Source organism: Triturus cristatus, chromosome 4_1 (genome assembly GCF_964204655.1).
Source record: "Triturus cristatus chromosome 4_1, aTriCri1.1, whole genome shotgun sequence".
Classification (NCBI taxonomy): Eukaryota; Metazoa; Chordata; class Amphibia; order Caudata; family Salamandridae; genus Triturus; species Triturus cristatus.
In genome coordinates this window covers 423,192,889-423,213,273 of record NC_140585.1, presented here as the reverse complement: position 1 = coordinate 423,213,273, position 20,385 = coordinate 423,192,889, and the positions used below count along the sequence as shown (strand labels likewise).

Below are 20,385 nucleotides of genomic sequence, written 5' to 3'. Positions count from 1 at the left end.
GCATGAGAGCTGAGAGAGGCGAGAAAGCTGAACTGCTGGGATGCCGTGAGTGCCCTCTCAAGAGCGCAAGAGCACTTTGATGAAAAATATTTACACGGCTGCCCTTGGCCGTGGAGAGGTGCACCGCTCTGTCTGCAGAAGACGATACTGCTAGCAGAGAGACCGTGGTGGAGAACTGCTCATCACCCTCGGATACGATGTTCCGTTTTAATAAACAGCTCAACTGCCCCGTTTTTCCTTTCCTACTAAAGGCTTCAAAATGGACTGAAATTGAACATAGAAGCACACAACCTACTATAGGGAGACTTACAACTCACCTCAGGGACTACGTATACCATCATGCTTGATGGTAAACATGGCGAGCCACGCCCACTTAGGGCGGTGATTTCCAATAAAAAGTAATGGAAACAAGAGGCGAGTTTCCTGTCTGCTTCTGTGTTTGTCCCCAGATGAAGAGGCGGAATGGCCTCGAAACGCGTCGGGATTTGGATACATGCTTGGAGAAAGGGCATGAGAGCTGAGAGAGGCGAGAAAGCTGAACTGCTGGGATGCCGTGCGTGCCCTCTCAAGAGCGCAAGAGCACTTTGATGAAAAATATATATATATATATATATATATATACATATATATTATCTACTGGCGGTCGCCAGTAGATAGTTATAGTTAGGACCTATTTTCCATAGGAAATCCGCAACATTCTATTGGGAATATCTTTGGCGCCGATTGACGAATCTTCGTGAAAGTCTCCAAACTTTTGGCCAGCTCTGCTCCGCTCCTACCCTGAAAGTTTTGCGGTGATCCATGAAGCGGGGGCCGAGAAAAAAGGGGGGTCCCAAAAAACGTTTTCCCCATGCAATTTCCCATAGGATCTGTTGTCGCAGCTACAGCCCGAACCGCTGAACGGAATGACACCAAATTTGGCAAAGAGGTAGTCCTCAGTTCGGACTCGTGCCTTTTGCATATTTGGTGTGAATCTGTTCAGTAGTTCCTGAGAAAATTAGGGTAAAAAAGTTAGTGATATCTATGGCCGCGGAGGATCCGCAGACCGTACCCGCACCGTAAGCGCACCCTCCCCGAACGGAGCGTGCACTCTCCCGATCGCGCGCTGAATGCTAATTGGCTGTCAAGCGTCTCTCTACATTCGAAACCAGGAACTGTTGGCGGCCATTTTCTGCCTCGGTAGAAGCGAGGCTGAAGATGGAAGGGGAATAAGTGTGGAAAAGATATGAAGGGGCAGAGTGGAAATACTCTGACCCTCTAGATCTGCTTAGGGGGTCCCAGAAGGAACCCCTGCGGCCCCCCTTTTTAAAAAAAAAAAAGCAGAGAAATGCGCACACGGTGCGCGCATCCTATCGCGTTGGATGCACGGATTCTCTCGCGGTGGGTGCGCGGATCCACGGCAACGTTTTTTGAAAAACAACAAGAAATCATTGGTTGTATAACAACTTTCTACACTGAAAGGTAGGGTGTATATTTTTGTTTTTTAAAGGTATGATTGTTATTGGTTAACAAAAACAGATTGTAAGGAACATTATATATGATAAGCTGATATGTTGAAAAGTCAAACACACTTCCTGACTTGTGTAGGAACATTGTGTGCTGAACTTGTGACCTGTGAGCCCAGTGCAGTGTTCCATGACCTGTTTCTATGGTAACAGGCAGAAGGCAGATTGGGGGAAGGGTTGAAATGTATTTCAGTTGGAAAGGGTTGAAATGTTTAACCAATAGAAATGTGTGTTTGCTTTTGAGTTTATGTGCGAAGGATTGTGTTTTGATGTTTACATGTATATGTGTGGAAAATGAAAGGGAAACTTTTCCATTCTTTGCTTTTGCTGAGAGGTGCACAGTGCAGAGATTCTGTAATAGAAAATATGGTGAGTGATTGCTATACTCCTTAATCTACAAAAGATCTTGAAAGATGAGTTATTTAATTTTGAGGGGATGTATGTAGACTATTTTGATTTTAATCAGACTAATGTATTTTTCCTGCTAAAGTGTAGGGAGTACTTTTTTCTCTACAATGTGTGTGCATGTAGAAACCATTCTGTGATAGGCATTTGTGTTTTTCATGTGTTTGTAGACATATAACTGTGCAGTTTTTATATTTTGGTAGAATTAGAAACCAGTCATTGTTTATACATTTGTGAAATGAGTTATGTTATGTTTCTATACTAAAATGTAGTACTACTTCTAGATGTGTTTTGATATAGTGCAAGGGATAGTGTTGTTTGTCTAGAATCACACAGTGAGTCTGTGTGCATTTGGTAACCACTGTGAGAGAAGCATTTGGTAATATCATGTATTTGCTGACAGATAACTGTTTTAAAACCAGTCAGGTTGTCAAGTTTTAGTAGCATTAGAAGACAGTTATGGCTTATGCTTTCATTAAATGAGTGAGGCATTGGCAGTAAATTTCAGTCATGAAATATGTAGATTGTGTGCAGTTCCCTTACCACTTGCACTGTAGTGAATGAGTTTTGGTAAGCTCATAGGGATAGTGGTGCTTGTCTAGAATCACACTGTGAGTTAGTGTGTATTTGGGATCAGTGTGATAGAATCATTTGGTAACATCATGTATTTGCTGACAGATAACTGTTTTAAAATCTGTCATGTTGTCAAGTTTTAGTAGCATTAGAAGACAGTTATGGCTTATGCTTTCATTATATGAGTCAGGCATTGACAGTAAATTGCAGTCGTGAAATATGTAGATTGTGTGCAGTTCCCTTATCACTTCCAGTGTAGTGAATGAGTTTTGGTAAACTCCTAGGGATACTGGTGCTTGTCTAGAATCACACTGTGAGTCTTTGTGCATTTGGGAACCACTGTGAAAGAAGCGTTTGGTAACATTGTGTATTTGCTGACAGAAAACTGTTTTAAAACTTGTCATGTTGTCAAGTTTTAGTAGCATTAGAAGCCAGTCATTGCTTATGCGTTGATTAAATGAGTCAGGCATTGACACTAAAGTGCAGTCGTGAAATATGTAGATTGTGTGCAGTTCCCTTACCCCTTCCACTGTAGTGAATGAGTTTTGGTAAGCTGCTAGGGATAGTGTTGTTTGTCTAGAATCACACTGTGAGTCTGTGTGTATTTGGGAACCACTGTGAGAGAAGTGTTTGGTAACATCGTGTATTTGCTGATAGATAAGTGTTGTAAAACATGTCATGTTGTCAAGTTTTAGTAGCATTAGAAGACAGTTATGGCTTATGCTTTCATTATATGAGTCAGGCATTGACAGTAAATTGCAGTTGTGAAATATGTAGATTGTGTGCAGTTCCCTTACCACTTGCACTGTAGTGAATGAGTTTTGGTAAACTCATAGGGATAGTGGTGCTTGTCTAGAATCACACTGTGAGTTAGTGTGTATTTGGGATCACTGTGAGAGAAGCATTTGGTAACATTATGTATTTGCTGACAGATAACTGTTTTAAAACCTGTCATGTTGTGAAGTTTTAGTAGGATTAGAATCCAGTCTTTGCTTATGCATTGATTAAATGAGTCATGATTTGACACTGATGTGGTGTACTTAAATATGTAGATTGTGTGCAGTACCATTAACTCTTCCAGAGTAGTGAATGAGTTTTGGTAAACTCCTAGGATAGTGTTGCTTGTCTAAAATCACACTGTGAGTCTGTGTGCATTTGGGTAAGGATTGTGAGAGAAACATTTGGTAACATCGTGTATTTGCTGACATATACCAGTTTTAAAACCGGTCATGTTGTGAAGTTTTAGTAGCATTAGAAGCCAGTCTTTGCTTATGCTTTGATTAAATGAGTCAGGCTTTGACACAAAAGTGCAGTCCTGAAATATGAAGATTGTGTGCAGTTCGCTTACCACTTCCACAGTAGTGAATGATTTTTGGTAAACTCCTAGGTATAGTGGTTGTTGTCTAGAATTACACTGTGAGTCTGTGTGCATTTGAAAACCACTGTGGGAGAAGCATTTGGTAACATTGTGTATTTGCTGACAGATACCTGTTTTAAAACCGGTCATGTTGTGAAGTTTTAGTAGCATTAGAAGCCAGTCTTTGCTTATGCTTTGATTAAATGAGTCAGGCTTTGACACAAAAGTGCAGTCCTGAAATATGAAGATTGTGTGCAGTTCGCTTACCACTTCCACAGTAGTGAATGATTTTTGGTAAACTCCTAGGTATAGTGGTTGTTGTCTAGAATTACACTGTGAGTCTGTGTGCATTTGAAAACCACTGTGAGAGAAGCATTTGGTAACATCGTGTATTTGCTGACAGATAACTAATTTAAAACCTCTCATGTTGTCAAGTTTTAGTAGCATTAGAAGCTAGTCTTTGCTTATGCATTGATAAAATGAGCCAGGGTTTGACACTAAGGTGCAGTACCATGTACTATTCTGTTCACTGTGGCAGAACTGAAAATTTAAAAGTTTTACCTAAACACTGTCCTAGAAGTAGTCTGATTATTTAGTCAGTTTCTAGGTACCAAATAGATTGCTTCAAATAAAAGTGTTCTGACATACTATACACTTGTCTTTTACACCTTCAATTCCCTAGTCAGTATCCATACACTTCCAGGAAACATCCTGTCACTTCCTTTGCAGTCCTCTAGAGACCCACTCAACAGCATGTACTAATCCATTGACTGTGCCAAAACTCAAACACTTATAAATTCACCTAGACACTCTCTTTCCAGTACTCTAATGATTCAGTCACTGCCTAAGTATTCATGCACTGAGCCAGGTCTTAGCACATGGACTACGTCAAACCCATATCCACTATGCATGCAGTCCTCTAACCACCTACACACTTGTCTTTCACACCTTCAATTCCCCAGTCAGTATCCGTTCACTTCCAGCAAACACCCTGTCACTGCCGTTGCACTCCTCTAGTGACCAATTCAGCATCATGTACTAATCCATTCACAGCGCCAAACCCTAATAAATTCACCCAGGCACTCTCCTTGCAGTACTCTAATCATTCAGTCAGTACCCAAGTACTCATCCAGTGACCCAGGCCTTAGTATATGGACTGCTTCAAACCCTTATCCTCTATGTATGCAGTCCTCTAACCACCTACACAATTGTCTTTCACACCTTCAATTCCCTAGTCAGTATCCATACACTTCCAGGAAATACCCTGTCACTCTCTTTGCAGTCCTCTAGTGACCCATTCAGCACCATGTACTAATCCATTCACTGTGCTAAAACCCAAACACTTATAAATTCACCAAGATACTATCGTTGCAGTACTCTAATCATTCGGTCAGTGCCTAAGTATTCATACACTGAGCCAGGCCTTAGCACATGGACTGCTTCAAACCCCTATGCACTATGCATGCAGTTTTCTAACCACCTAGACACTTGTCTTTCACACTTTCAATTTCCTAGTCAGTATCCATACAGTCCAGCACTTGTCACTGCCTTTGCACTCCTCTAGTGACCCATTCAGTACCGAGTACTAATCTATTCCCTGTGCGAAAAGCCTAGCACTTATAAATTCACCTAGGCACTCTCCTTGCTGTACAATAATCATTCAGTCAGTACCCAAGTAGTCATGCAGTAAGCCAGGCCTTAGCACATGGACTGCTTTAAATGCCTATGCAGTATGGATGCCCCGATTACTTACCGGTAATCTTCATTACTCCGAGTATTGTCTTCCTCGCCACATGACTAACACAGTGAGCTTCAGCTCCACACCAGAACCCTCCAAAGCAAAAAAGTCAGCCTCCCATGCCTCCCATCCCTTCCCAATATGGCCGACCCATTACACCCATGACCCCTATAAGAGGCGGGCCGGCCCATCCCATCAGCCTGAAACTACCAAGCACAAACATGAAGCCGATAGCCAGACAGGGAGGGAAGGATGGGAACTCATGTGGTGAGGAAGACTATACTCGGAGTAATGAAGATTACCGGTAAGTAATCGGGGCATTACCTCCTCGTAAGTCTTCCTCGCCACATGACTAACACAGTGAGCACATACCAAAGCCAAGCGGCTTCATGGAAACTCACAAGAAACCAACAGACCAGAAAGGGACGCCCACGAACGAGGGCAAAACCCAACAGGCCAGAACGAGTGGAAGGACCACCCAGGGGAGAGGCAACCACGAGCAGGAGAAACCAGCCCGGGACCGAAAGACACCGGGAAGGACAAAACCCGGACCCCAGAGACACGAAGCGCAGCCAGGAAACCAGCCCCAAGCCAAAGCCAAAGGGGGACAGAGAAAGACCGCACGGAGCCAAAGGCCACAGGAAACAGGGCCCAGATCCAACGGACATCCCGACAGCGAGAGGGCATCAAAAACCCAGAAAGGGGAACCGAAGGAACAGAGGGCAACCCCACCACAGCGACCCAACAAAAAAGTCGCAGCAGAAAGAGAGACGCAGTCCGACAAACACAGCAACCCCGCAAGGGAGACCACCACCCGCGAGAGAGCCGAATCCACCAGAGGAACAGGGCAGCGGAACCAGACGTAAACAAACAACTGGCAAGAGCCGCAAGAAAGGAAAGGGGCGCAGAAGATAAACAGACGGGGAAACACCCCAGTCACACAAAGGACCCCCTGGAAGGGACCGCGACCCCAAGGAGAGAACCCCGGCAGGAACAAGGGAACAAAAAAAACCAGGACGGCGTCGGAAACGACTCCGAAGAGACCCGGCCACCAAGGGAACTCAACCAGGCCACAGTGGAAAGCGGAGAACCCACATGACCACCCATGCACAGAAGGCAGGGAGAAGCAGCGCGACGGACCGAGCCCGCCCCGCACAGGGACCATGCGAGCCGCCGAAGCGAGCACCCAGGCGGCCACACAGGCAGCCAGTGCAACAACCAGACCCCGCTCAGCCCGACAACGAGGAACCGACTGAAAACGGGAAAGCACCGGGAGACAAAAAATCCGCAGAGCAAGAGGCAACGACCACAATTTATAAGGAACGCGCCACGAATTTGCGCGTCACCCTTGCGCAGGGGCCATGCCAATCTTCTCTGTATCGTTCCAAGTTTTAGTATATGTGCCGCCGAAGCAAGCACCCAAAAGGTCAGAGCGACTCCAGGCCGGGAGCCAGGACGAGAAGGCCCAAGAGCCAACACCGGAGACCCAAAGGAAGCAAACAGCACCAAAGGGACCCAGAAGAACACCGCCACACAGGCAGCCACCAACAGTGGCGAACCCCGCAAACACCTGGGAGCACGAGGCAGGGCCAGCAAGGCAGGGGAAAACCCCAAAGAAACCAAGGAACGGTAAACAGAAGCCAGACGGGAAAAACGCCCACAGGGAAAACCACTGACCCAGCACAGTACAGGAACCCAAGCATGCCCCCCAGGGAAACAAAAAGCCGCCAAAGGGAAGGATGCACCCAGCCGCACCAGGATAGAGAGCGGGAAGGGCCCGGGGCAAACCGCACCAAGGAAGGGCCAGAGGCACCGAGACCACCGGAAGGAGAAAAACTGCCAGGCAACAAGACCCAAAACACGATACGAGGAAGGCACCCACCAAGGCAGACAACCCCAACAGGAAAAACTAGGGGAACAAATCAGACCCCATGACAGGATCCGATCAGAGAAGGACAAGCGAGACCGCCAAAAGCGACCCAGTAGAAAAAAAAAAGGACAGAACTCTCACCCCACCAGAGGTGGGCGCCGAACCCCTGGCCCGACCAAGCAGGTCCGAACAGAAGGACCACAACAAAGACCCCAACCCCCAGGGGGCAAGGAGAAGTACGGAGACAGCAGGAAGCCGTCCGGAAAAGGGCGTAAGAGCAGCCCGCCGAGACAGGGAGCAGGAAGAGGAGGGAGAGGCAAAGCTGCAGACCCGGACAAGAAAGGGCGAGCCCAAGAAGGACCCCATAGCCTACAGCACCCGGCATTCCCTGGCGGACTCCCATCCGGGCACGAACCAGGCCAGACTCAGCTTAACCGCTGAGAGCAGATGAGACCAGGCGCAACCAGGGTGGTAAGGCCGAAGGCCCCACAGCCCCCGGAAACCCCCGGAGGACAGCCAACCAGCAACCGCCAGGGACAGACCCCGCACAACAACGGCGGGAACAGGAGTCCACAGGACGAAAGTACCCGGGGGCCAAAGGGAAAAGAGACAACACAGCAAACCACGAAGCTGAGGCCCCACAACCCAACGCCACAGGCGCCCATCAGCAGACGCGTCAAAGACACCCTGCGGAAAAGTGGAGAGAACAAACCAAGGGGGCCCGCCGAGGCCAACACAGAAGAAAACCAGAGCGAGGAAACACCTGGAAGGCCCCATCGCAGGGACAAGCAGAGCACGGAAGAGCGTACGACGACCCCCGAAGCCAGACCCAGTTCGAAACAGGACCCAACCCCACCGAAGGAAATACCAGTGCCCAAAAGCACAGCAGAGTCGAAAGGCTCAAAACACAGCGCCGACACCGTCGGCAAGCCGAAAGCCAACCGATCCCCGCGCCCCAACAGGACACCCACAAACAGAGGGGACCGAGGGACCCACACGCCCACAGGCACAACCGCCGGTAAAACATACAAACCCACAGCCGCCCCCACAGAGACGGGCAGCCAAATGGCAAAACCCAAACCCCAGAGCCCGCTATAGCAGGGCATCAAGGCACAAGGTGGCGGGGGAGGGGGGAGCGCAGGGCAGGACCGTGAGGGCCAGCAGGAAGGGGAACCAGCAAGCGAGGCCAACAGAGCAGAGCCACCCCCCGGGATCCCCGGACCAACCGGGGCAGGAAGTCGACCACCCACCAGAGGCAGGCGGGAGGTGAGAGCCGCAGGAGCGGAGAGAGAAGGCAGGCAACCAACGGGGCGACAGACCCGCATAGCACAGCAGCCAAGAGTGGAGTAAGAGTCAAGCAAAGCGAAGCAAAGCCAACGGAAACCGAGAAGCCCCAGGAGCAGGCCAACTCAAAGGCACACAACTCTCCCTCAGAAGGACGAAGGGCCGAGCGGACCCCCCCCCGGAACCGAACCGGTGACCAAGAGAGCGGAACCAGGCCCCTGCGAGGCACGCAAGGGACCAACGAGCCACCGGACCCGGCCGGAAACATGCCTGAAGGAAACGACAGTGCCTACACCCCAGAAAGAGCAAGCAGGGACATCGCAAGACCAGGGAAAGCCGTAGCGCGAAAAGGAGCAGCGCGCATGCGCGCGAGCCAGACACCGCCAACCCGAAAGTTACGCGCAGGAAAACAAGAGGACCGGCGCCACTCCAGGGATACCAGCAACCTGCACGACCCCGGACTGAGCAACTGGTGAGTGACCACGGGACAGGGAGGAAGCGCACCCACCCCGGCAACAGAAGCGAACGAGCAGCGCAGGTCGAATAGTGCAAAACTCCAACTTCCAGGCAGGGCGGGAAAGTACCTCCCAGGCAACAGCGGAACCAGAGACACAGCAGAGGCCGCGCAACACGGCGGCAACACGTATCGACACACCCATATATAAGTGTGCGTTCCCCGCCAGATATACCACAAACCTCTGCGGAATCCGACGGGACGGGCGATACCAAGAAAGCCAGCCTCTGGCACGAGCACCGCCCCGCCTGCCGCAACGCCTCGAGGGGCCAGCGGGCGGCGTGAACAAAACAGTAGGCCAGAGCGTCGCTCAGCAAAATGGCAGAGCGAGCACACAGTGACAGCAAAAGACCAGGGATTGAACACCCACTAGGCAGTAGAACGACATTGTACACTGAAGGACCAACGTGATCCAAGATCAGGGATCGTCCTAACAGCTGCCGCAGTGCCACGGATGGCGAGCCCAGGCAAATATTACCCAACCATACGTAAGGAAACACCATAGGCCACACATCAGACCGACAGTGCAAGATCAGGGAATGAACCCCCAACCCACAGAATAAGGGCCTAAGCACGTAACCAGTAGGCCCACACCCCCGGTCACCCCCCCTGTAAACCCATGGCCCGCTGTAGAAGGGCCTAACCGGCCAGTACACCGGGGGAACGGGGGAAAAAGAGCCCAAGATCCTAGGGTCCGCTAGAGCAGGACCTCCAACCAGAGACCCACGTACCTGCTACTGCAGGCACCACTTACCTGACACATCTGGAGAGACGTGCGCAGAACAAAAAAAACCAGGCTGATGGGATGGGCCGGCCCGCCTCTTATAGGGGTCATGGGTGTAATTTGTCGGCCATATTGGGAAGGGATGGAGGCATGGGAGGCTGACTTTTTTGCTTTGGAGGGTTCTGGTGTGGAGCTGAAGCTCACTGTGTTAGTCATGTGGCGAGGAAGACTAACGAGGAGGTAATGCAGTCCTCTAATCACCTACACAGTTGTGTTTCACACCTTCTATTCCCTAGTTAGTATTCATACTCTTCTAGCAAACACCCTGTGAGTCACCCAGTGTGTCTCCTTATAGTACTGTAATCATTTAGTCAGTTAGCATGTAGTCTTTTAGTGAGGTATGCTTTAGGGCATGAACTGCTTCAAAGTAGTATGCACTATGCATGTAGTGTTTTAATGATCGTCACACTTGTGGTTCAGGGCTATAGTTTCATAGTCAGTTTTGATATCAAATGTGTTCGTACAGTAATGGAATAGTATAAATTTGAAAGTTATTAATATACATTTATTTGTGATTCTTTTTTACAGATACAGAACAGGAGTGTTTCTCATCTGTTTGCACTCTTCTCGTGCAAGATTGTTTGGATGAAGGGTCCTTAGGTGTTTCATCATACTTGCTGTGCCGCACGAGTATTTTTTGTTAGGATCTCCTCGTAACAGAACTCTATGGCAAATCTTGCGAGTGACGAAGGTGGCATTGGTCTTTGTTTGCTCCTTGGAAAAAGTAAAAAATGTCCTCACCACTGAAGAAAAACGTTGTTGGTGTGGTGCCATCTGCAAAACATTTTCTTCAGATTCGGTAAATATTTTAAAGCACAACATTTACAGTTTTTGTAAGTTAAACTTATACAATTTTGTTAGCTGTATGCATTTTATATATCTGTGATTTGTTTCTTGTGGTATTTTGTTGAGAATACTGTTAGACCTGGCACCATTGGCGTGGGTCACCCTTCCATTTTTTTTGTGCCTCAATGTATTTTTGTGCTGGTGTTAGCTGCTCAGGGCCCTGTGACACTGCCATCCAGTGCCACGGGGCAAGTGCTCCCTATGGTAAAATGTATTATGTGAATTGACTTCCATGTTTGGCTTATTTGGTTTACTATCAGTCCCTAGTAGAGTGCACCAGGGGTGCCAAGGGTTTGTATATCCAAATGCTGCTAGTGGGCTTGCAGCACTGGTTGTGCCACCCACAGAAGCAGCGGGGTAAAATGTGTCTAAGGTCTGCCATTGCAGAACCTGCGTGCAGTCTGGTACTGTCATGCTGACTGGGCAAGTGTCCCCACTCGCCAGTCCCTAAACTTTCCCTTACCTTCATGTTAGTCACCCCTATGGTAGGCCCTAGGGCAGGGTGCATTGTAAGGATAAGGTAGGACATGCCCTGAGGTGTGTGGCATGTCCTAATAGTGAATTACAGCCATTTTCGTTTTTCACAATTGTAAGGCTACCTGCTCTCCTTAGGCCAGAATGGGCTGCTAGATTATAACTCTCTATAATCCTGGCAGGCTCAGGAAGCATGGTAGAGATTCGTGTTTAGTATGCCTGAACGCAGAATAATAAAATACATCTTTTAGTAAAATGTTTATTTTAATATCCTGTGTTTGCAAATGCTACTTTTAGAAAGTTAGCATTTTCTTGCTTAACCATTTCAGTCCGCCTCTGGAGGGGAGGGCTATCTACTTTGTGTGTAGCTTGAGTGACAGGGCTGGGAAGTTCCAGGAGACAGGCTGGGGCTACCAGGTGGTGAGTAGAAAGATTACACCAGGATGGGTGGGAGGAGTGCACCTTGACTCTGAATGGGACAGTGCTTGGCCTCCACAATGCTGGCTCCACCCCCTGGGGAGCGTCTGATGTCTCTGCCCTGCCTGCTGAAAGAAGAAGCCAGTGTCTCAATAACAAAGTGCTCCTCACTGAAAAGAACTGGACTAGGATTATGCAAAGGCCCCCCTGGCCTGTAAAGACAAAAGAAACTGAGTATAAATGTAGGAGCCCTGCTCCTAAGAAATCAGATCCCGCTTGTGACCAAGAAGAACGCTCTGCCTGAGGAGGAGGAACCTGAAGCTGAAGGAGGAAACGCTGTTCCTAAGTCTGGAGGACTTGCCTGCAGTGGTTGCCTCGCTGCCAAAGGAGAGAAGAAACCTGCAAAAGACTTGCTTTACCTATTGACTCAAAGACTTGTGTTCACAGCAATCTCCAAGGGCTTGATCGAGCTTGCCCCCTGAACTGAACCCCAGGACCAGTGGGTTCACCGTGTCTCCGCTCGTCTGAAGAATCGAGCCGTGTGCTTTCTCCCACCGGAGTGCTCGGCGCACCTTTACCCCCTCCAAGGGCCGTGACACCCAGAAGCCTGGCCGCCTCCACTCGCCGAGAGCCCCGCTCTACCGGAGTCGCTCTTGACCCATTGGGTCTGGCCGTCCCGCTTCCCTGTCACCTGCCTGCTACTGGAGCGTTCTTGGTGCCCCCTCGCCCTCCCGCCGGATTTCTACTTGGAACGCGAACTCAAGCCGCCAGACTGTCGCACGTATTGTCGCACGTACCCGGCCGCCCCGCTTCGCCTCCACGAAGAGTCAGACCGCGCCGCCCCCTGAAGTGACCTCTCGCACCGTCTGTGTCAGAGGCCCTGGGCTGCGCCTGTCCACCAAAAGCCGCCCGCTGGTTCTAGATCCGGAGTCCCTCGAGGTGCAGAACCTGCACCCCACCACCGAAGACTCGTCCAACACATCGCACGCTCCCAGGTACAGTGAACACTCTCTCGGACTCGGGGTACGCAACGTTCTGATTTCCCCGCCTCACTGTGCCTAGGGTGCCCTGCGCATCACCGTGACCGGACAAACTCGAAAGATCACCACGAAGCGATCAAAGAAAAGACTAAGTGCCTAATTATCATCTTGTGGCTCCCAGTTCGCAACCGTTATTTATGGTCTTGTACTAAGCCTGCATAGTAGAGAAACTTTTACATAAAGTATACGTATTTTTGATACAACTCATGCCTGGCGTCCATTTGTGGGGGATCGTTGTTATTTACTGTGTGTCGTCATAAATGCTTAACTGACTTAGCACCCTGAAGTTTAGCCCTGACTGCTCGCGCCACACTACCTATAGGGTGAGCAGGGGTTGTTCTGAAGGGGTAATTCTCTTGCCCTGAATAGAAGAAGGGACCGCTGCTTGTCACAAGTACCTACCTGTGCCAACCAGGGGTTCCCCATTCTAACATTGGTGGCAGCGGTGAGGATTTCGAATTTGCATTTATGATTTACATACAGTGAATTATTGATCACCACGTAGAGCAGACCTATAACGCAGCCACAGGTTGAATTTTGTTTTGCTGAAGAATCTCCACTTGAAGAAACCATGCCTAGCTCAGTCATTGGAGGCGGAGCGTCCTCCATACTCTCTGGGATTGATGACATAGATTGGGAACAAGAGGCACTGAGAAAGTGCACTAATGAAGTCTTGAAAGGATACCTCTCCAAGTACAGAATTAAACAAAGTGGATTAACCACCAAGGATCAGTACATAAAGGCGCTGAGGGCCTGGCACGAATCAAAGTTCCCAGAGAATGCAAGAGAGGTGATACCCCCAGAAGGTGTTCCTGAGCCTGGCAGAGGCCTGTCGCCAGAGGAGATGGCCGACAGGAGTGCTGCACGCGCACATGAGGTGGAGATGGCGAAACTTCAAATGGAGATGGAAAGACAAAGGTTGGCCATGGAGCATGAGGTAAAAATGAGGGAGTTGGATATCAAGGCCAAGAGTTTAAACCACTCTCCCTCTGGTGGCAGCAATTTAACAGAGTCAAGGGTGCATATTCCTAAAGATGTAGTAAGAGAGTATTATAAACAGGATGATATAGGGCAGTGGTTCAGGGCCTATGAAGTAGCCATGTCCTCCCACCGGGTCCCTGAGAAAGATTGGGGAGCAGGGTTGTGGGGAAGGTTCCTGAGTGAGGGGCGGGACACATTGCTAGATCTCCCCTCTGATGTCAAAACATCCTATCCACACATGAAGGAAGCTCTGATGGCAAGGTATGGGTTAACTCCTGAATTGTACAGGCAGAGGTTTAGGGATTGCACCAAGAAACCTGGTACCACTTATGTAGAATATGTGACTTTTTTTTCCAGAGCGCTAGATGGTTGGGTGAAGGGTAGCAAAGTGAATGATTACCAAGGGCTGTTTGATTTAATTGCATGGGAGCACTTGTCGGATAATTGTTTTCCTGAGCCACGCCAGCACCTGATCGATAGCAAGCTGACTAAACCTAGGAAGCTTGCTGAATAGGCGGACCGCTGGATCAGCACCAGGGTCCACAAGGGTCCCATGGGAGGCCCCGCCAAAGGTGTTCAGGGTCCCCAGCAGAAGAGTGGGGGGGACAAGGGTAAACAGAGGGAGTTCTACAGAGGGCCCCAAAGTAATTCCCAAGGGAACCAAGGGAAAGGTTCTCAGCCACCCCCACCCCCGAAGCAGACTGGGGCCCCGACAGGTAACCCTGCTCAAAGAGGGCCCCCAGATGTTACAAGTGTAATAACCTGGGGCACTATTCCATGGATCCCAAGTGCCCCATGTATGGTAAACCAGCACCTCTGGTGCTCCACCCCCAAAGCAGGTGAATAGTGTAGCCTTTGGGAGGGAGATAGATGTCCAAGGGGCGGGGGATCCCGTACAGATGACCCTAGTCTCATTAGGAGACAGTGAGATGGTCGCTGAGGCCCAACTGCCCCCGAATACTCAAAAGTATGGGCAGTGGGTGACCATAAATGGCCAAAGGGTGGAGGCTCTTAGAGATACAGGAGCCAGTGTGACTGCTGTCAAGCAACACCTGGTGTCTCAAGAGCAGGTTGTCCCACACGCATTCTGCCGTGTTGTCAACGCCGACAACACAGAGAGTCAGTGTCCAATGGCTCAGGTTCCCTTTGAGTGGGGGGGGTCTCTGGTACTCTGCAAGTGGCTGTGAGAGAGGCCATGCCTGTTGATTGTCTCCTAGGTAACGATTAGGAGAGCTCCCCTTGGGAAAAGGTGGAGAAGACAACTCACCTGAGGATGGTGGGTTTACCCGATTGGGCGTGCGTGACCACCCGGTCGATGGCAGCCAGTAGGGGTGTTGAAGGGACCCTGGAGCCTGAGGGACAGGCCCAGGAACCGGCCTTAGGGAGAGGGCACAGGAGGCACGGGAATCCGGCTCCTGAAGTTCCCATGGCCCAGGAGGAAGCAGACCCTGAGGGGGATGCCCTGGAGCCTACCGGGGAACAGATAGCCGAACTGGGGGACCTGCCTGAGCTGACCCATTGGCAGCAAGAAGGAGGCCCCACCAGGGAGGAATTCTGCAGGGAGCAGAAAGAGTGCCCCTCTCTAGTGGGTATGCGGCAGCAGGCTGCAGCCCAGGCCAATGGTGATCAGTCCGGTACTCACTTGATCTACTGGGAGAACGACCTCCTGTACTCAGAGCCTAAGGTTGCTGAACCTGGGTCAGCCCGTGCGCTGGTGGTACCCCAGAAGTTCAGAGCCTTCCTACTGGGGCTGGCTCACGACGTTCCGTTAGCAGGGCATTTGGGACAGGACAAGACGTTCGAGAGGCTTGTCACCCACTTTTATTGGCCTCAAATGCGCAGGAGTTCTGACACTCACTGCAGGACATGCCAGACTTGCCAGGCAAGTGGTAAGAGTGGAAGGAAGCTGAAGGCTCCACTCCAACCTTTCCCTGTGGTCAGTCCCCCATTCCAGCGAGTGGGGATTGACATTGTGGGGCCACTGGACCCCAAGACAGCCATGGGCAACAGGTTCATCCTGGTCTTGGTGGACCATGCCACCCGGTACCCTGAAGCCATCCCTCTGAGGACAGTGACGGCCCCCGTGGTGGGACGAGCACTGATGGGAATTTTCCCACGAGTAGGATTCCCTCTAGAGGTGGTGTCTGACAGGGGGACCAATTTCATATCGAAATATATGAAATCCCTTTGGCAAGAGTGTGGTGTGATGTACAAGTTCACCACCCCTTACCATCCCCAAGGAAACGGGTTGGTTGAGCGCTTCAACCAAACCCTAAAGGGCATGATTATGGGTCTCGAGGAACCCATGAGGCGTAAGTGGGACGTCCTCTTACCATGCCTTCTCTTTGCGTACCGTGAGGTGCCACAAAAGTCTCTGGGGTTCAGTCCCTTTGAGCTTTTGTATGGCCACCCAGTACGAGGACCTCTTAGTCTGGTCAAGGAAGGCTGGGAGCAATCTCCCAGGAAACCTCCCCAGAATGTATACAGTTACATGCTGGCTTTCCGGAACCAGACTAGGCGTTTCAGGCAACTTGCTGAGGCAAACCTGGAAGCCAGCCAGGAGGAAATGAAGCGGTGGTATGACCAGAATGCCACTCTGGTTGAGCTTCAACTGGTCAAAAAGTGTGGGTCCTGGCCCCTGTGGAGCCTTGTGCACTCCAGGACAAGTGGACAGGACCCTTTGAGATTGTGGAGCGCAAGAGTTCTGTCACCTACTTGGTGGACTTGCAGTCTCCGAGGAACCCCTTGACGGTCCTCCATATGAATCGACTGAAGCCCCACTTGGAGAGGTCTGAAGTGGGCATGCTCTTGGCCACAGATGATGGGACGGAGGAGGAGTCTGAGCCTCTTCCTGACCTCCTGGTAGCCTCAGAGCGAGACGGGTCAGTGGATGGAGTTAACCTCTCACCCACCCTGACCCCTGAGCAACAGGATGACTGCCGCCACCTGTTGGGGCAGTTTCCTGACCTGTTCTCCCTGGTTCCTGGTATCACAGATTGGTGCATCCATGATGTGGATACAGGAGACAGCTTACCTGTGAAGCACAAGGCTTACAGGGTAACTGACAGGGTCAGAGCCTGCATCAAGGAGGAGGTCTCAAAGATGCTTGCTCTTGGGGTGGTTGAGTCCTCCAGCAGTCCTTGGGCCAGCCCAGTGGTCTTGGTCCCAAAGGCTGCCTCGCCGGGTGCCACACCCGAACTCCGGTTCTGTGTGGACTACAGGGGACTCAATTTGGTCACGAAGACTGACGCGCACCCCATTCCCAGAGCTGATGAGCTCATCGATCGGGGGCTGCACGGTACCTCAGCACATTTGATCTAACGTCTGGGTACTGGCAGATCGCCTTAACTGATGGGGCCAAGAAGAGGTCCGCATTCTGCACACCAGATGGGCATTTCCAGTTCCGAGTTATGCCATTTGGGATGAAGAATGCCCCTGCCACCTTCCAGAGGTTGGTCAACCAGGTGTTGGCTGGGCTGTCCAAGTTCAGCGCAGCCTACCTGGATGACATCGCAGTGTTCAGCGGCACATGGGAAGAACACCTGCGACATCTCTGGGAAGTGTTGATGGCACTGGGCAAGGCAGGCCTCACGATCAAGGCAAGCAAGTGTCAGATCGGGCAGGGTTCCGTGGTGTACTTGGTACACCAAGTAGGGAGCGGCCAGGTGGCGCCCCTACAACCCAAGATAGAAACCATCCTGGCTTGGGAGCCCCCAAAGACCCAGACGGAGGTGAGGGCCTTTTTAGGACTCACCGGGTACTACAGGAGGTTTGTCAAGGGGTATGGCAGCATCGTTGCCCCCTTGACAGAGCTGACTTCGAAAAAGCAGCCCAGAAAAGTGATATGGACTGACACCTGTCAGAAGGCCTTTGACACCCTGAAAACTGCCATGTGCACGGCGCCCGTGCTCTTGGCTCCTGACTTCTCCAAAGAGTTCCTTGTGCAGACAGATGCATCAGAGCATGGTGTAGGGGCTGTTCTCTCACAGATCACTGAGGAGGGCTTTGACCAACCCGTAGCCTTTATTAGTAGAAGGTTACTTCCCCGGGAACAAAAGTGGAGTGCGATTGAGCGAGAAGCCTTTGCGGTGGTCTGGGCATTGAAGAAGCTAAGACCCTACTTGTTTGGGTCTCACTTCCGGGTTCAAACAGACCACCGGCCCCTCAGATGGTTGATGCAGAAGAGGGGTGAGAATCCTAAGTTGTTGAGGTGGTCCATTTCCCTACAGGGGATGGATTTCACGGTGGAACATCGCCCCGGTACAGACCACGCCAACGCTGATGGTCTTTCCAGATTTTTCCGCCTTAGTGATGAGAACTCCCTGGGGTAGGGTAGTTCTCCCCACATTTCAGCTGGAGGGGACACATGTTAGACCTGGCACCATTGGCGTGGGTCACCCTTCCATTTTTGTTTGTGCCTCAATGTATTTTTGTGCTGGTGTTAGCTGCTCAGGGCCCTGTGACACTGCCATCCAGTGCCACGGGGCAAGTGCTCCCTATGGTAAAATGTATTATGTGAATTGACTTCCATGTTTGGCTTATTTGGTTTACTATCAGTCCCTAGTAGAGTGCACCAGGGGTGCCAAGGGCTTGTATATCCAAATGCTGCTAGTGGGCTTGCAGCACTGGTTGTGCCACCCACAGAAGCAGCGGGGTAAAATGTGTCTAAGGTCTGCCATTGCAGAACCTGCGTGCAGTCTGGTACTGTCATGCTGACTGGGCAAGTGTCCCCAATCGCCAGTCCCTAAACCTTCCCTTACCTTCATATTAGTCACCCCTATGGTAGGCCCTAGGGCAGGGTGCATTGTAAGGATAAGGTAGGACATGCCCTGAGGTGTGTGGCATGTCCTAATAGTGAATTACAGCCATTTTCGTTTTTCACTATTGTAAGGCTACCTGCTCTCCATAGGCCAGAATGGGCTGCTAGATTATAACACTTCATAATCCTGGCAGGCTCAGGAAGCATGGTAGAGATTCGTGTTTAGTATGCCTGAACGCAGAATAATAAAATACATCTTTTAGTAAAGTTTATTTTAATATCCTGTGTTTGCAAATGCTACTTTTAGAAAGTTAGCATTTGCTTGCTTAACCATTTCAGTCCGCCTCTGGAGGGGAGGGCTATCTTCTTTGTGTGTAGCTTGAGTGACAGGGCTGGGAAGTTCCAGGAGACAGGCTGGGGCTACCAGGTGGTGAGTAGAAAGATTACACCAGGATGGGTGGGAGGAGTGCACCTTGACTCTGAATGGGACAGTGCTTGGCCTCCACAATGCTGGCTCCACCCCCTGGGGAGCGTCTGATGTCTCTACCCTGCCTGCTGAAAGAAGAAGCCAGAGTTTCAATAACAAAGTGCTCCTCACTGAAAAGAACTGGACCAGGATTATGCAAATGCCCCCCTGGCCTGTAAAGACAAAAGAAACTGAGTATAAATGTAGGAGCCCTGCTCCTAAGAAATCAGATCCCGCTTGTGACCAAGAAGAACGCTCTGCCTGAGGAGGAGGAACCTGAAGCTAAAGGAGGAAACGCTGTTCCTAAGTCTGGAGGACTTGCCTGCAGTGGTTGCCTCGCTGCCAAAGGAGAGAAGAAACCTGCAAAAGACTTGCTTTACCTATTGACTCAAAGACTTGTGTTCACAGCAATCTCCAAGGGCTTGATCGAGCTTGCCCCCTGAACTGAACCCCAGGACCAGTGGGTTCACAGTGTCTCCGCTCGTCTGAAGAATCGAGCCGTGTGCTTTCTCCCACCGGAGTGCTCGGCGCACCTTCACCCCCTCCAAGGGCCGTGACACCCAGAAGCCTGGCCGCCTCCACTCGCCGAGAGCCCCGCTCTACCGGAGTCGCTCTTGACCCATCGGGTCTGGCCGCCATGCTTCCCTGTCACCTGCCTGCTACTGGAGCGTGCTTGGTGCCCCCTCGCCCTCCCGCCGGATTTCTACTTGGAACGCGAACTCAAGCCTCAGATGGCCGCCCGTACGTCGCACGAACCCGGCCGCCCCGCTTCGCCTCCACAAAGAGTCAGACCGCACTGCCCCCTGAAGTGACCTCTCGCACCGTCCGTGTCAGAGGCCCTGGGCCGCACCTTTCCACCGAAAGCCGCCTGCTGGTTCTAGATCCGGAGTCCCTCGAGGTGCAGAACCTGCACCCCACCACCGAAGACTCGTCCAACACATCGCACGCTCCCAGGTACAGTGAACACTCTCTCGGACTCGGGGTCCGCAACGTTCCGATTTCCCCGCCTCACTGTGCCTAGGGTGCCCTGCGCATCACCGTGACCGGACAAACTCGAAAGATCACCACGAAGCGATCAAAGAAAAGACTAAGTGCCTAATTATCATCTTGTGGCTCCCAGTTCGCAACCGTTATTTATGGTCTTGTACTAAGCCTGCATAGTAGAGAAACTTTTACATAAAGTATACGTATTTTTGATACAACTCATGCCTGGCGTCCATTTGTGGGGGATCGTTGTGATTTACTGTGTGTCGTCATAAATGCTTAACTAACTTAGCACCCTGAAGTTTTGCCCTGACTGCTCGCGCCACACTACCTATAGGGTGAGCAGGGGTTGTTCTGAAGGGGTAATTCTCTTGCCCGAATAGAAGAA

At 50.7% G+C, this 20,385-nt stretch overlaps 1 protein-coding gene and 1 non-coding gene across 6 annotated transcripts in view; one reads left to right on the top strand and one right to left on the bottom strand.

Annotated features, from left to right (window-relative positions):
• The window catches only part of LOC146855062 (dihydrofolate reductase-like), a 650,717-nt gene that overhangs the window by 567,485 nt on the left and 62,847 nt on the right, over positions 1–20,385 (top strand). The gene's annotated exons all lie outside the window — the stretch shown is intronic.
• LOC146855063 (U6 spliceosomal RNA) lies at positions 6,890–6,997 on the bottom strand. The gene has a single exon (XR_014958909.1). It is a non-coding gene; the product is annotated as a U6 spliceosomal RNA (small nuclear RNA).